The 16,020-nt window shown below is 39.5% G+C and overlaps 1 protein-coding gene across 2 annotated transcripts in view; it reads left to right on the plus strand.

The window, feature by feature from the left end:
* Positions 1–16,020, plus strand: part of LOC106080963 (G-protein coupled receptor dmsr-1) — a 269,442-nt gene that overhangs the window by 139,355 nt on the left and 114,067 nt on the right. The window contains exon 3 of one of the 2 annotated variants that reach the window (XM_013242600.2): positions 12,417–12,548. The exons of the other annotated variant lie outside the window; for it this stretch is intronic. The gene's annotated coding sequence lies outside the window, so the exon portion shown is untranslated. The remainder of the gene's footprint in view (positions 1–12,416; positions 12,549–16,020) is intronic. 2 annotated transcript variants of the gene reach the window in all.

Here is a 16,020-nt window from a genome sequence, read left to right on the forward strand (position 1 = left end):
TTTTTTCCCACAGAAATATTCACCAACATAGTCGAAACCAAATCGAAGAGTCAGCCTCAATATCGATGGCACTATCGATATTTTATTTTTATCTGAATATCGATTGATATCTTTCCAATCGATACTCTCGGTAAAGTTAATTTTTTTGCAAAATTGAACAAAAAATAAGCGATCCGACATCCTATAAGATAGTTTGCGCCTATAGAGGGCGCTATTTTCATCCGATTGGACCAACATTTTGTACTATGATTTCTCTCATAACTTCCAACTGTATTAATTTTTTTATTCGCTTTGTGCTTTGGTATTGCTTCTAGAGCTGGCAAACAAACTATCGATAATCGCAACAATCGATATTTTCGATAGTTTTAATAATAAATATCGATAATATCGATACTATCGTTAATTTCCCATCACCTATATTTCAAACGCAAATAGGTAAGGACTGGCTAAAGTCGGGCTAAGCCGACCTTTCGATACGCTACACCACATTGGATGTGCAGGCTAAGTTGTCGAATTTAAAATTTTGCTTAAGTTTGATAGGTAGAATTTCGATCAAAATCCGTACATATTGTAGGAGCCATAGAATAAATCGTTGTGCAAATTTTTGCGTTAGCAAAAGCCTTAAAAGTAAAAAACCGGGAGATGCATATATATGTAAATTTCTATGAAATTCGTCAGTCATCAGAAGAGAGAAACCTTTGTACCAAATTTTGTGCAGATCGGTTAACAAATTACTAAATTATTGAGAATTATTCGATTTCGAACGAAAATATATATGGGAGCTATATCTAAATCTGAACCGATTTCTATGAAACTCACCAATTATGTCAGGACTTATTAAGAATCCCTCGCCAAAATTTCGTGAGAATCGGTTTACAAATGACGATTTAATTGCAATTTTAGTCCAAATCGGACGAACATATATATGGGAGCTATGTCTAAATCTGAGCCGATTTCTATAAAATTCACCAATAATGTCGGGACTTATTAGAGAATCCCTCGTGCAAAATTTCGTGAGAATCGGTTTACAAATGTGGATATAATTGTAATTTTAGTCCAAATTGGACGAACATATATATATAGGAGCTATATCTAAATCTGAGCCGATTTCTGTGAAATTCACCATTGATGTCGACACTTATAAGAGAATCCCTCGTGCAAAATGTCCTGAGAATCGGTCTACAAATGACGATTTAATTGCAATTTTAGTCGAAATCGGGCGAACCTATATATGGGGGCTATATCAAAATCTGAACCGATTTCTCTAAAACTCACCAATAATTTCGAGACTTACAAGATAATCTTTCGTGCAGAATTTTGTGAGAATCAGTTTACAAATGACGATAAAATTGCAATTTTAGTCCAAATCTGACGAACATATATATGGGAGCTTTTTCTGAATCTGATCCGATTTTATCCAATTTCAATAGTCTTCGTCGTAAGGCCCCAGGAAATTCGTGTGCCAAATTTGAAAACATTCGGATGGAAATTGGGACCTGTATTTTGTACACAAATTAATGTGGACAGACAGACAGAGAGACGGACAGACAGACAAAGAGACGGACGTAGGTAAATCGAATCAGAAAGTGATTCTAAAGTCGATCGGTATACTTATCAATGGGTCTATCTCTCCTCCTCACAAAGTTATAGGGTAGGGTATAATGAGAAGTAAAAGTTTGCTAAGTTCGGCCGGGCCGAATCTTGGAAGCCCCTCCACCATGATTTCTGCAAAAAATTTATACAAAATAAATTTAGTTGAAGGGCATAATTTTAATCTACATACCAAACTTCTGCCAAACCAGCAAAAATTTAAGCTTCTAGTAACCGAACAAGGATGATCGAGAGACCGGATTATATGGAAGCTATGTCAGGTTATAGACTGATTTGCACCGTACTTCTCACAGTTGTTGGAAGTCATAACAGAACAATACATACAACATTTTTTCCAAATCGGACAAAAATTGCGGCTTGTATGTACTCAAGAAGTCAAATCGGGAGATCGGTTTATATGGAAGCTATATCAGGTTATAGACCGATTTGGAACGTACTAGGCACAGTTGTTGGAAATCGTAACATAACACCTCATGCAGTTAAATCGGACAAAAATTGGGGCTTCTAAGGGCTCAAGAAGTCAAATTCGGGAGATCGGTTTATATGGAAGCTATATCAGGTTATAGACTGATTTAGACCGTACTAGGCACAGTTGTTGGAAGTCTTAACGAAACACTACATGCTAAATTTTAGTCAAATCGAACAAAAATTGCGGCTTGTAAGGTCTCAAGAAGTCAAATCGGGAGATCGGTTATATGGAAGCTATATCAGGTTATAGTCCGATTTGGAACGTACTAGGCACAGTTATTGGAAGTCATAACATATCACTACATACAAAATTTCAGCCAAATCGGACAAAAATTGCGGCTTCCAGGGGCTCAAGAAGTCTTATCAGGAGATAGGTCTATATGGAGGCTATATCTAAATGTGAACCGATATGGTCCATTTGCAATCCCCATTCTGTTCTCGAGACCTATTACGGTGGGTATATACGGTATATTCAGAAGTCAGAGAATGTATGGACAATGTCTAGTGAGGAAACACTAGAACTACTCGTTGATACACATTTCCCGGAAAATTCTCCAACGGATAAAGTGGCGCCCGAAGAGGTTGTCACTGATATGCATTCGTCTGAGGCTATTAGGGAAATTGTGTCTGAGCCGAAAATCCTTTGGGCTATAAGAAGTTTAAGTCGCCAGGGCCTGATGATGTATTACCGGTTGAATTACAAGCTGTGTCTAATAGACTGGTTCCCTGGCTTAGGGAGATATACTCTGCTTGTATCAGAATGTCATATATATCTGTGGGATGGAGGAACACGAACGTCATTTTCATTCCTAAAGCAGGAAAACTGTACCACACGAAGGCGCAATATTTTCGTCCTATTAGTCTGTCATCCTTTATGTTGGTTGATAGAAACTTATCTTAGGGCAAAGATCCCTGGAGATCGCCTGTCGCGGCAGCAGCATGCATATAGTAAAGGCAAATCCACTGAAACAGTCCTACACGCCCCAGTCGACTACATAGAGGGTTCTCTCGTTGTCAAGGAATATGCAATGGAAGCATTTCTTAACATTGATGGTGCTTGTAAATGGGTGTTTTGCTGGACGGGAAATTGAACTTCAAATCCAAAATTTTGGAAAGGGCAAGAAAGGCAATTCTTGACCTATACACCTGCAAGAGAGCCATTGGCAAAAGTTGGCGGTTTAAACCGGGTATATACTGCAGTTGTTAGACCTATAATGCTATATGGTATTGTGGTGTGGTGGACGGCCTCTCAACCGGATCCAAAGGATGGCTTGTTTGTGCATCACAGCCGCACTGAGGACGACAACATCTGATGCAATGAATTTAATGCAACATCTTGTATTGCTGCGACCACTGCAGTGAGGCGAAGGGAGCTTCTCTTTAGTCATGTGGCGGCTACGGACAGTATTTGTCCTGGATACAATGTCCGATGATTAGACCATGTACTGTATAACTATTTCTGATAGAACCGATTGGAAGTACGATATATCAGGTAATAGAAGTTACATAGACCTCTATACGGATAGTTCCAAACTAGACGACCAGGTGGGCTTTGGGGTGTACTCTAAAGATCTAGAACTGGTCATATCGAAAAGGTTACCCGACCACTGCAGTGTGTATCAAGCAGAGATCCTTCCAATTCAGGAAGTGGTTAAATGGCTAAGACATAATGTCATTACAACGATTGCCATTAATATCTTCTCAGACAGCCATTAAATCCCTGGAGAACGTATTTCTGAACACAAAACCACCCTCGACTGTCGCAGATCTCTCAACGAGATGACTGAACAGTTCAAAATGCATCTGTTCTGTATGCCGAGCACCAGAGATATCCCAGGGAATTGTAAAACGAGCTTGCGAGACTAGAAACTACATTACCTTACACAGGGAAACTGGAATCTGTGGGTATGCCTCTAGCGACATGTAAGCTAAGTTTTCAGGACCAGGCACGAAGGACAACGAATGATAGATGGTCGCAAAGAGGGGGCTGTGCATTCCAAAACTATGTGGCGTAATCTAGACTTGAAGAGGTCTACCGCTTTGCTATCACTATCTAGAACAGACGTCTCAGACATTGTATCCGCCATGACAGGCCACTGTCTGATCGGATAACATGCTGACAGATTGAAGGTTGGCGACTTTTGCAGAAGCTGTGAGGAAGAAGAGACTATAGAACATCTTCTGTGTGAGTGTACCGCACTGGTAGTCAGAAGTAGTTCCAGTTTCGGTTCTCATTTCTTTGAGCACCTGTCTGATAAGAGGATTTGAACATTCGTTGTTGTTTCCACGGTGGGAACTAGAAGTCATCTTCCTTCTTCTGCTCATGCGGTATCACAATGGACGAAAACGTCTAAGTAAGTTTGATGGCAGACTGCCACTTAAACCTAACCTAACCTACACATTTTGGGGTGTATTTGAATGTTGGTGTTTGGTGTGGAATTGCGTTATGAAAATACACCCCAAATTCTTAATCGCAATTTGACTTCAATTTAATATTGGGATGCAATTTGTATTTGTTCTTCATAAAGAAAAATCACCCCAAATTTGGGGGCTTTTTTCATTTTTAATTCGGGGCGTAATTGTTAAGGGGCCCACAGCAAAATATTTGGGGTGATACACATTTTGGAGTCTATTTGCATGTTGGTGTTTGGTGTGAAATTGCATTATGAAAACACACTCCAAATTCTTAATCGCAATTAGAACCCAATTTAACATTGGGACGCAAATTGGATTTATTGTTTGGAGTGCATTTGTTTTGGAGTCATTTTTCCTAATGAAAAAGCAAACCCAATTTTGGGCCAATTTTATATTGGGACGCAAAGGATTTATTTTTATACCCACCACCGAAGGATGGGGTATATACATTTTATCATTCCGTTTGCAACACATCGAAATATACATTTCTGACCCTTAAAATATATATATTCTTAATCAGCTTAAAAATCAAAGACGATCTAGCCATGTCCGTCCGTCTGTCTGTTGAAATCACGCTACAGTTTTTAAAAATAGAGATGTTGAGCTGAAACTTTGCACAAATTCTTTTTTGTCCATAAGCAGATTAAGTTCGAAATGGGCTATATCGGACTATATCTTGATATAGCCCCCATATAGACTGATGCGCCGATCTAAGTTCTTAGCCCCAAAAAAGCTACATTTATTATCCGGTTTTGCTGAAATTTGGGACAGTGAGTTGTGTTAGGCCCTTCAACATTCTTCTTCAATTTGGCTCAGATCGGTTCAGATTTGGACATAGCTGCCATATAGACCGATCTCTCAATATAAGGTTTTCGGTTCATAAAAAGCACATTTATTGTACGATTTCCCCGAAATTTGGGACAGTGAGTTACGTTAGGTTCTTCGACAACTTTCATCAATTTGGTCCAAATCGGTCTAGATTTGGACATAGCTGCCATATAGACCGATCTCTCGATTTAAGGTTTTGGGCCCATAAAAGGCACATTCATTGTCCGATTTCCCCAAATTTGGGACAGTGAGTTGTGATGGGCCCTTCGTCAGCCCTCTTCAATTTGGCCCAGATGGGTTCAGATTTTGATATAGCTTCCATACAAACCGATCTCTCGATATAAAGTCTTTGACCCATAAAAGGCACCTTTATAATACGATTTCGCTTAAATTTGACACAGTGACTTATGATAGGCATTTCGATATACGTGTCGTATATAGTTCAAATCGGTCTATTTTTGAATATGGCTACCAAAAAGACCAATATTTTGTTCTACAAAATTGAACAATGACTTGTACTTAATAGACCACTCAATATCCATGTCGAATTTAATCCAAATCGGAGCATATTTTTATAAAGCTGCTATGGGGCCATAAATGAATTTTTCACCGGATTATGATGAAAGGTGGTTTACATATATACCCGAGGTGTTGAGTATCCGAACTTAACGCTTTTTTGGGGTGCATTTGTTTTGGGGTCATTTTTCATTATGAAAAAGCAACCCCAAATTTTGGGCCTTTTTTCGTTTTCAATTTTGGGCGTAATTGTTAAGGGCCCACTGTGATGGCGCCCAGATTCACATTCTACATCTAAAGATTTTTCATTTGTGTCCCACATTGTGGTGATCAACCGACATGTGAATTAATCTGGGGGTGGGGCAGCCCTTTAGACATTGGCCCAAAATATGGATATTCGATTCGATATTTGGGGGTGAGGTGGCCCACTATGCCAGCCGACCAAAGTTTTGTTTGCCGCATTTGTGTTTTTTGATGTACTGTAATGGTCCACATAAAAATTCACCCATCGTATACATACATCTTATACATCTTCTAGATCTGGCATTATTGACAATTTGGGTAGAGGGTAGAGTGTTATAAAAAACTTTTTGTTTTTAACATGTCATTGAATTTTTCAATGTTTCTCCTTTTTTTTTTTGAGATTTCCCCTTTATTTTTAGAATTTCGGCGAAATCTTTTTTGAGATTTTAATTTTGTGCAAAATATCTGTCAAATCCTTGGAGCATTTTAATATGCAGCAAATCCAAGAATAAAAATTGCGGGCAATTCTTGTGCTTTTAATCATGCCATCGAATTTGTTAAGGTTTTTTGATCCTTTGCTCAATCGCTCTCATGGTACAGTATGATGTATAACTTTCTTGGAATAATTTCTGCAATAACATATTGCGAATCATTTTCGAGATTTTAATTCTGTGCCAAAGCCAAATCCCTGGGGCAGCAAATCCTTCTTGTTTTTGCTTTGTGCATGATAAGATATTCAACTCTACATGTAACAAGAGTTAGTTAATAATTTTAAAATACTCCCATAAGTGGGATCAAAACCAAGGATGGATGTATGCATGCATGTATGGATGATAAGTGCTACACTACGACAATGCTGGGGTGTATTAAATTCAAATTGATATATTATTCCAAAGGTTGACGTGAGCTGAAGACGAATGCATTTGCCACCTTGCGGCTGACATTCAATCATGTGAGTGACTTGCGCGAAGGAGAATACATTTTAAATTAAGAACAAGTACTTTCCGTGTCTTCTATGGCGTATGTGGCTGGGTATTGGTTTCCTGGTATACTAATCCAATAGGGGGGTGCACAAATAAATCTTCATTTCCATTCATGCCAGCCGTAATGGGAAAAGGATATGGAGAAGCATACGAAACAGTCAAGACGTGATGTTAATTTTTTTCTCGATTGTCAGCACTCTATCTCTTTCTCCTTTTCTATGTCGCACTTCCTGCCTACTGCTTGTGTTGATGTACCTGTATAGGTACGAGTTTGCCATGGCAAGAATGTATGTAAGGTTGTGATATCGCTTCCAGGAGGTTTAACTTATACTTTGTCAAGTTGCCAGGAGAACAGCTGTCAACATCTGGGTCCATGGATAATGCAAATGACATTGATGACTGGTGTTGATGTGATGTGGTGTTGCTGTTGAGGCTTTCGACGCAAATTCATTGTTTGTGAAACATTCTCATTTGAATCTGTCTGCGACACACCTAAATGATAGGCAGGCAGGCGAACGGGGTGGCTGTGGAGTTTCAAGAGCATAGAAAATTTACGTAAACAAAATTTGTTGTAGAGAAGTCCCAATTAGGTTATGATATGGTTATGATAGACCAACAACAACATTTAAAAATTCATACTGGAAAAAATTAAATATCACTAATCATCGAAGTGCTTTCTGAATAGGATTTTTGGAAAAACCAAAGCAAATAACAAATACAGAAGTGTAAACAAATACAATTCCCAGAGATACATGGCATTTTCAAAAATCCGTACAAATTGCTCAAAATAAATTTGCCAACCACATTCAATTACTTTGCAAAATGAGAATATTATTCAAAATAAAGCCAGTAAGAAAGGCAAAAGTCGGGCGGTGGTGATTGTAGAATACCCTACAGCTACCCTATAAGTACAATGTGGGAGCTAAATATGTTTAAACTGTAATAACTACGCTTGACCAATGACAACGTTATGGCAAATTACCCAAAATCTGACGAGCATATATATATATATATATATATATATATATATTATATATATATATATATATATATATATATATATATATATATATATATATATATATATATATATATATATATATATATATATATATATATATATATATATATATGTATATATATATATATATGGGAGCTATATCTCAATCTCAACCGATTTTGACTAAACTTCCCAAATATTGTGGTAGTCGTCGATGAAAGCGTTGTGCAAATTGGCGAGATTGGTTAATAAATGCGCTTGCCGTGGCTCTTGGAGTGTAAATCGGGCGATATAAATTTACGACAGCTACATCTAAATCTGAACAGATTTCTTTGATATTCACCTGTAATATTAAGAGTCATAAGAAAACCCCTCCTGCTAAATTGCAAGATAATCCTTTAATAAATGACTACTTCATTGCAATATTTCTCAAAATCGGACGAACATATATATGGAAGATATATCTAAATCTGAACCGATTTCGACCAAACTTTTCAGATATTGTTGTAGTCGTCGATGAAAGCGTTGTGCAAAATTTTGCCAAGATTGCTCAAGAAATGCGATTGCAATGGCTCTAGGGGTGAATATATATACGATATACATATATGACAGCTATATCTAAATCGTAACCGATTTCTATGAAATTCAACAGTTATATTAAAAGTCATAACATAATCTTTCCCCCCAAATTTCAAGAGAATCGGTTAATAAATAAGCACTTTATTGGAATATTTCTCAAAATCGAACGAACATATATATGGGAGCTATATCCAAATCTGAACCGATTTCGACCAAACTTCCCAGATATTGCAAGCGTTGTGCAAAATTTTGGCAACATTGGACGGACATTGTATCAAGGATAACACTTTGTCCGTAACCGCCGCATTACCAAAGAGATAGCTGCCTTAGCCTCACAACAGTGTTGCTGCCAATGGCTCTCTTTGCAGGTGTACAGTGCAAGAGTTGCCTTTCTTGGCCTTTCCAAATTGCTTCATTTCAAGTTCAATTTCCGCTTTCAGTAAATGGAACATTCCCTCCTCCCAAGGAGTCAGGTGCCACTGTGGTTAGCTTGTATCTCCGGTTGAAAAGAACAACTTTCTTATTTGTCGGATTTACGCCAAGACCACTTTCGGTAGCCCACTTCGCGTCGTACGTAGAGCTTCCTGAAGTATATCTTCTAGAGTCTACGCGCCATTGAAAGCACCTTCAATGCAATTCGTATATTTCTTGACAGCAGGAAAACCCTCTATGTAGCCGACTAAGTCGTGAAGGGCTGTTTCAGTGGACTTGCCCTTACTATATGTATGCTGTTGCAGAGACATGCGATCTCCAGGGATCTTTGCCCTAAGATATGTTTCCATCAACATGACGACGAAAGTCAGTTGACTTTGTGACGACGAAAGTTAGTTTTGGCCCACATCTTAGGTTAAGAACCTTGCATTGAATAGTAGCTTTAAGTTAATCAACGAGAGTTGAGTCCAGTTTTGCCTATTGACAAACAATAGCACTTAGATCGGTTTCTCCCTTAGCGGAGAAACCGATCAACAACAGTCAACCAAGAAGTCAGAAGCCTGACAGAAATGGTGAGTAGCAGAGATGTTCTGTATGTCGGTTTTTTAGGTTTTCGACTCTCAAAAAGTTGTAAACGTCATATACTTGTTATAAGACCTATAAAAAGTCATAGGAGCACGTTCTAACCTATGCACCAGTGTTGCCATATTCATAAATTCACAAAAATTGTACTCATTGTACGATTTCCTAATTATTTTTTAAATCTGTCAAAAATTAGTTATACGTCGAAAATGTATGTCATATACGTCGGAGTCTCCGACAGACCATCTCTTGTGATTAGAGTCATCTGAGAGTGCCTTACACCCTGAGAAAAGTTGATACCAAATGTGCTCATTTCAGTAACACACGGTATTGATAGTAAAGCAACACGGGATGGTATGGATGAAGCATAAAATGACAAGTAACGTTTGGTTCTAGCCTTATTACCGAACTGGTATTGGTTTTAGCACCAGACCGTTATTGGTTTTAGTACCAAACCGTAATTGATTTCATTCCCTAATGAACCAAAAAAAAAATTATTTTAATTTTAATCGAAAATAATTTTAATCTAATTTTATTTCGATTATTTTTCTTAATAATTACAAAAAGTAATGTTACACCATGACCAACCTCAATTCTTTGTATTCAGCAATTAATTCTTTGCCAATGACTCAAAAAAATAATACCAGGCGATATTGGCAAAGTAACGTAATTTTTCTATCAGTGTACTGCCTTAAACATATTAGGGTGTGCTCATTCGTCGCCCAGTGCCAACTGTAAATAGAGTGCCCTCTTGCCTCTTAGCTTCGTGATCGTGAGTGAACAGTGCCGTATATTTGGGTGTGCCTCGTTGTCAGTCTTTTGTCAACGCGCCCGAAATCTCGCTTTTATCAACGGAGAGCTCTCACTCGCCAGTGAATCCGGAAGTCCCGTGTACTAGGGTGCGCCTCCTAGCCACTAACCCTCGTATTGTGCCGTATAATAAGGTGTGCCTCCTTGCGCTCGAACGCCCGCTTTTTATAAACGGAGTGCCTCTCCCACCTCCCCGTGCCATTCCTCTGTGAACCCTGTGCCCTATCTCGTCTCCCCGTGCCGTTCCTCCGTGAACCCGAACTGTGCCGTGTGTTAAGGTGTGCCTCCTAGCCACCAACCTGCGTATTGTGTTGTAAATAGGGTGTGCTTCCTTGCCACCGCGCCCGAAATTCCGCTTTTTATCAACGGAGTGCCCCATCTAGCCTCCCCGTGCCGTTCCTCAGTGAACCCGAACAGTGCCGTGTACTATGGTGTGTCTCCTAGCCACCAACCCGCGTATTGTGCTTCCTTGCCACCGCACCCGAAATCGCGCTTTTTATCAACGGAGTGCCCCATCTCGCCTCCCCTTGCCGTTCCTCAGTGGACCCGGACAGTGTCGTGTACTAATGTGTGCCTCCTAGCCACCAACCCCCTTATTGTGCCTCTTTGCCAACGCGCTCGAAAGCCCGATTTTTATAAACGGCGTGCATCTCTCGCCTCCCCGTGCCGTTCGTCAGTGAACCTGAACAGTGCCGTTAACTAAGGTGTGTCTCCTAGCCACCAACCCGCGTATTGTGCCGTATAATAGAGTGTGCCTCCTAGCCACTGCGCTCGAGTGCGCTATTTATAAATGGAGTGCGTCTTTCGCACGGCACTGGGAGCCGTTCCCCTGTGACCCCGAACAGTGGCGTGTAATAGGCTGTGCCTTCTAGCCACAAATCAGTGCCCAACCGTGTATTGGCGTATACCTCTGAGCCACCAATCTGCGTGTCCTACCGAGTATTAGGGTATGAACCCCAGTGCCTAACCGTGCATTGGGGTGTACGCGCTCGCAAACCGACCCAAATAGCCCCCCAGCGGATGTGCTCCCGAAACGCACCCCCAACATTCTACCTTTAAGACACCGTTAAGCAAATAAAATATATATTTTGCCCCTGATCATTCCACCAAGGAACTGGGGCAAACTTCTCACATATCAATGAGTGCAGTCCGATTCAAGTTAAAGCTCAATGATAAGGGGCCTCCTTTTTATAGCCGACTCCGAACGGCGTGCCGCACTACGACTCCTCTTTGGAGAGAAGTTTGGTGTAATGTGGTAAGGCGTGTGTAAACACGCAATGGGATTGTTGAAACATAGGTTCGATACTCAGCGGCACACAAAAACTTTTAACAATCTTTTAAAAGATGGTGCACTAGAGGTTGTCATAATGTGAACGACTGTGAACGATTTTCAACTTCAACACAACTGTTGTTGGTTTATAAACACTTATGATTGATCTAATGACATCTGTGTGTGATTCACTTTTATGAACGAATGTGGTAGCTTTTTCAACGTCGTGTTTGATTTTTTCTGTGGGTGTAGAACCCAGAGGCAACTTGTCGTTACAGTCTATTGTCTTACGAGAAAAAATCTTAAGCAAAAATTTACATCTTCTTATACTCAAAGCCTTCTTTGTTTTTTTTTCACGGATATCCATATTCTGTGAAGTCCACCAGCACATCAGTCACTCTACGTGGGTTTTTTGTCCTTTTGTAGTGTACTCATGTTGCACGTTTCAGCTGAAGCAATTTAATACAATTTACCTGTGCAGATAGCAGCAAGAGTAACAATTGCAATTACCTGTAGATGTCTGTTTGAGTAGTTTTTGTGAAAACTGATGGTGTTGTTTTTTCTTCGTACTTTTTTGTTTTTTTTTTTTTGATAGCATAATGTTGCCTTCTTAATCCTCTGAAGAAATATCATCTTATCCTTTACCTTGGTTTTTTGTCTTCTTTCATTGTATCCGTAGAATCCCTTTAATGACATAATAAATCTTGATGTCACATTAACTCATTCACTCGCTACGGGATTTAATGTGGCATAGTGGCGAACAGGGTACACGCAGCGAAAGCGAATATTGATGACAACCATCACATTTAAGGTAAGTACCAACTTAAATCTTTGCCATCGGCCAATCTAACGCTTGGGTGAGTTTGAGTTTATCGCTACAAACACAGGAGAATAAAGTTTAAGAAGAAATGAACAGCTTAAACGTCCTTAAGAAAACTTAAACAGTTGCCATTAATTACATGTGGCTATAATTTGTGGGTTAATGCACGCATGGCAGAAGTAGGTTAGGTTAGGTTATGTTGGATAGAGGGTGCCGATATGAGCCCCATGCCTCTATGGACATACGATACACCTAAGTCAGTAATAAGTATTTAGCCGATTGCTGGCTTAGGTGGCATGACGCTCATATCGGCACCCTCTTTTCAACATAACCTAACCTACTTCTTTCATGCAGTAGGTTAGACCCCCGGGTTCACTCTGTCCTCTAGCTTTGATCCAGAGTGGGCCTGAGATTCTACATTGAGAACCCAGGGGACTGAAAACTGTTTCCGACTCCCTGAAAGAAGAAAGAAGTATCCTCCACTATACGATAGGGGGTATTATAATCCTAATATACGAATTTTGTTTGTACCACCTCGAAACATTGATCTGCGAGTGCAAATTTTTTGCAAACCACAAAAAAATTGGAAATAGGTCAAAAACTTCTTATCTTAACGGTAAAAAATTTTCTTGACATTTTTAGAGGAGGACAATAGGCTTTCGTGAAAGTGGAGCTGTAGGTATACATATTTCATCAACACAGGGTGAGATATAGGTTGTCAAAGTTTACCACTTTTGACTTCTTCAATAACTTTTGACCTTTCCATAACTTTTGATCTTCTCAACCAAGTAAAAGCGAACTTAGTTCGGCTGGGCCAAATCTTATGTGCCCTCCACCATGGATCGCATTTGTCAAGTTCTTTGGCCGATATCTCATTATAGGCAAACAAAGAATTATGGATAGAGATGGGCAATGGGTAAATACCAAAAAGGTATTTACCCGGTGAATTGTGTAAATACCCTCGTATTTACCCATATATACCCAAAAGCAGGGTATTTATAATTTTGCAAATATCTTGGGTATAAGAACATTTTCCAAACAATTTTTGATGATTTCGTATTCTTTGTATATAACCCTGACCTTCTGATCTCTTAAAATCGAAATTTAGTTATATGTAGCCGCTATATAGACCGATCTCCAGGCTTTAAATATTGAGGCATTAAATTAGTCATTTTTTATCCGATTTCAATGCAATTTGGCACAGTGAGTTCTGATAGACCCCTACCCATTCCTATCATATGTGGCGCAGATCGGACCTTATTTAGATATAGCTTCTCTATAGACCGACCGCCCGATCTCCCGATATAGGGTATTAAGGCCATAAATGATTCATTTATTAACCGATATCGATGAAAATTGGCAGAGTGAGTTATGGTAGACCCCTATACATTCCTATCAAATGTGGTCCAGATCCAGACCGATCTCCCGATATTGTGTATTGAGCCTATAAAAGGAAAATGTGTCATCTGATTTCGATGAAATTTAGCACATTGAGTTCTGGTAGACCCCTACACCTATTTGTAAAATGTAGTACAGATCGGATATATATTTGAATATAGCTGTTATATAGACCGATCATTCGATATAGAGCATTTAGCTCATAAGAGGAGATTTTTCATCCGAATTCCATGAAATTTGGCACAGTCAGTTTTGGTAGACCTCTATTCATTCTTGTGAAATGTGGTTCAGATCGGATCATATTAAGATATAGCTGCCATATATCAACAGAGGCCACCGTAGCGCAGAGGTAAGCATGTCCGCCTATGACGCTGAACGCCTGGGTTCGAATCCTGACGAGACCATCAGAAAAAATGTTCAGCGGTAGTTTTCCCCTTCTAATGCTGGCAACATTTGTGAGGTACTATGTCATGTAAAATTTCTCTCTTAAGAGGTGTCGCACTGCGGCACGCCGTTCGGAATTGGCTATAAAAAGGAGGCCCCTTATCATTTAGCATAAACTTGAATCGGACTGCACTCATTGATATGTGAGAAGTTTGTTCCTGTTCCCTAGTGGAGTGTTCATGGGCAGAATTTGCAATATGTGAGAAGTTTGTTCCTGTTCCCTAGTGGAATGTTCATGGGCAGAATTTGCAAATTGCATAGACCGATCTCGCGATATAGGGTATTGAGCACATAAAAAACGTATTTTTCATCCAATATCGATTTTCGTTTTAGTAGCCCTCTACACGTTTGTGTTGAATATCGTACGGATCGGGCCATATTTGAATATAGCCGCCATACAGACCGATCTCCACATATAAAGTATTGAGACCATAAATTGAGCATTTTTATCCGATTTTAATGAAATTTGACACAGCGAGTTTTGATACACCTCTACACCTTTTTGTTGAATATTTCAGCCAAATCGGATAAGAATTGCTCCCTTTAGAGGCTCAAGAAGTGTAATCGGGAAATTGGTTTATATGGGAGCCATATCAGGTTATGAACCGATTTAGACCATGCTTGGCATAATTATTGAAAGTCAAAATAGACAACTTCGTGCAATATTTCTGCCAAATTGGTTAATAATTGCGCCCTCTAGAGGCTGAAAAAGTCAAGAACCGAGATCGGTTTATATGGAAGCTATATCAAGTTATTAATCGATTTGGACCATACTAGGCGCAGTTGTTGATGGTCCAACCAAAATACTTCGTGTAGTATTTCAGCCAAATCGGATGATCATTGCGCCCTCTAGCGGCTCAAGAAATCAACATCCGAGGTCAGTTTTATGGGAGCTATATCAGGTTAAGAACCGATTTGGACCATACTTGGCACAATTGTTAGAGGTCAAAATAAAACACTTGGTTCTAAATTTAAGCCAAATCGATTAATAATTGCTCCCTCTAGCGGCTAAAGAAGTGAAGATCCAAGATCGGTTTATATGGGAGCTGTGTCAGGTATTGAACTCATTTCGGTTATACTTGGCACAGTTGTTGATGGTCAACTGTTCAGCCAAATCGGCGAATAATGGCGGCCTCTAGAGGGCGTTTTGGTCAAACAAAAATACTTCATGCTAAACTTCACCCAAATCGGATAATAATTGCACCCTCCCTCTAGAGGCTGAACAAGTCACGACCCGAGATCGGTTTATATGGGAGGTTATAAATCGATTTGGACCATACTTGGCACAGTTGTTTGAAGTCAAAATAAAGCACTTTGTGCAAAATTTCAGTTACATCGGTTAAGAATTGCGTCCTCTAGAGGCTCAAGAAGTGTAATCGGGAGATTGGTTTATATTGGAGCTTGGCACAGTTGTTGTTGGAAGTCAAAATAATCACCACATGCAAAATGTAAACCAAAGCGGATAATAATTGCGCCCTCTAGCGGCTCAAGAAGTCAACATCCGAGATCGGTTTATTTGGAAGCTATATCGAGTTATGGACCGATTTGGACCATACTTAGCACAATTGTTGGAAGTCAAAATAAAATACTTGGTGCTAAATTTCAACCACGTCGGATAAAA

The sequence above is a fragment of the Stomoxys calcitrans genome, chromosome 5, assembly GCF_963082655.1.
Source record: "Stomoxys calcitrans chromosome 5, idStoCalc2.1, whole genome shotgun sequence".
In the NCBI taxonomy this organism is placed as follows: domain Eukaryota; kingdom Metazoa; phylum Arthropoda; class Insecta; order Diptera; family Muscidae; genus Stomoxys; species Stomoxys calcitrans.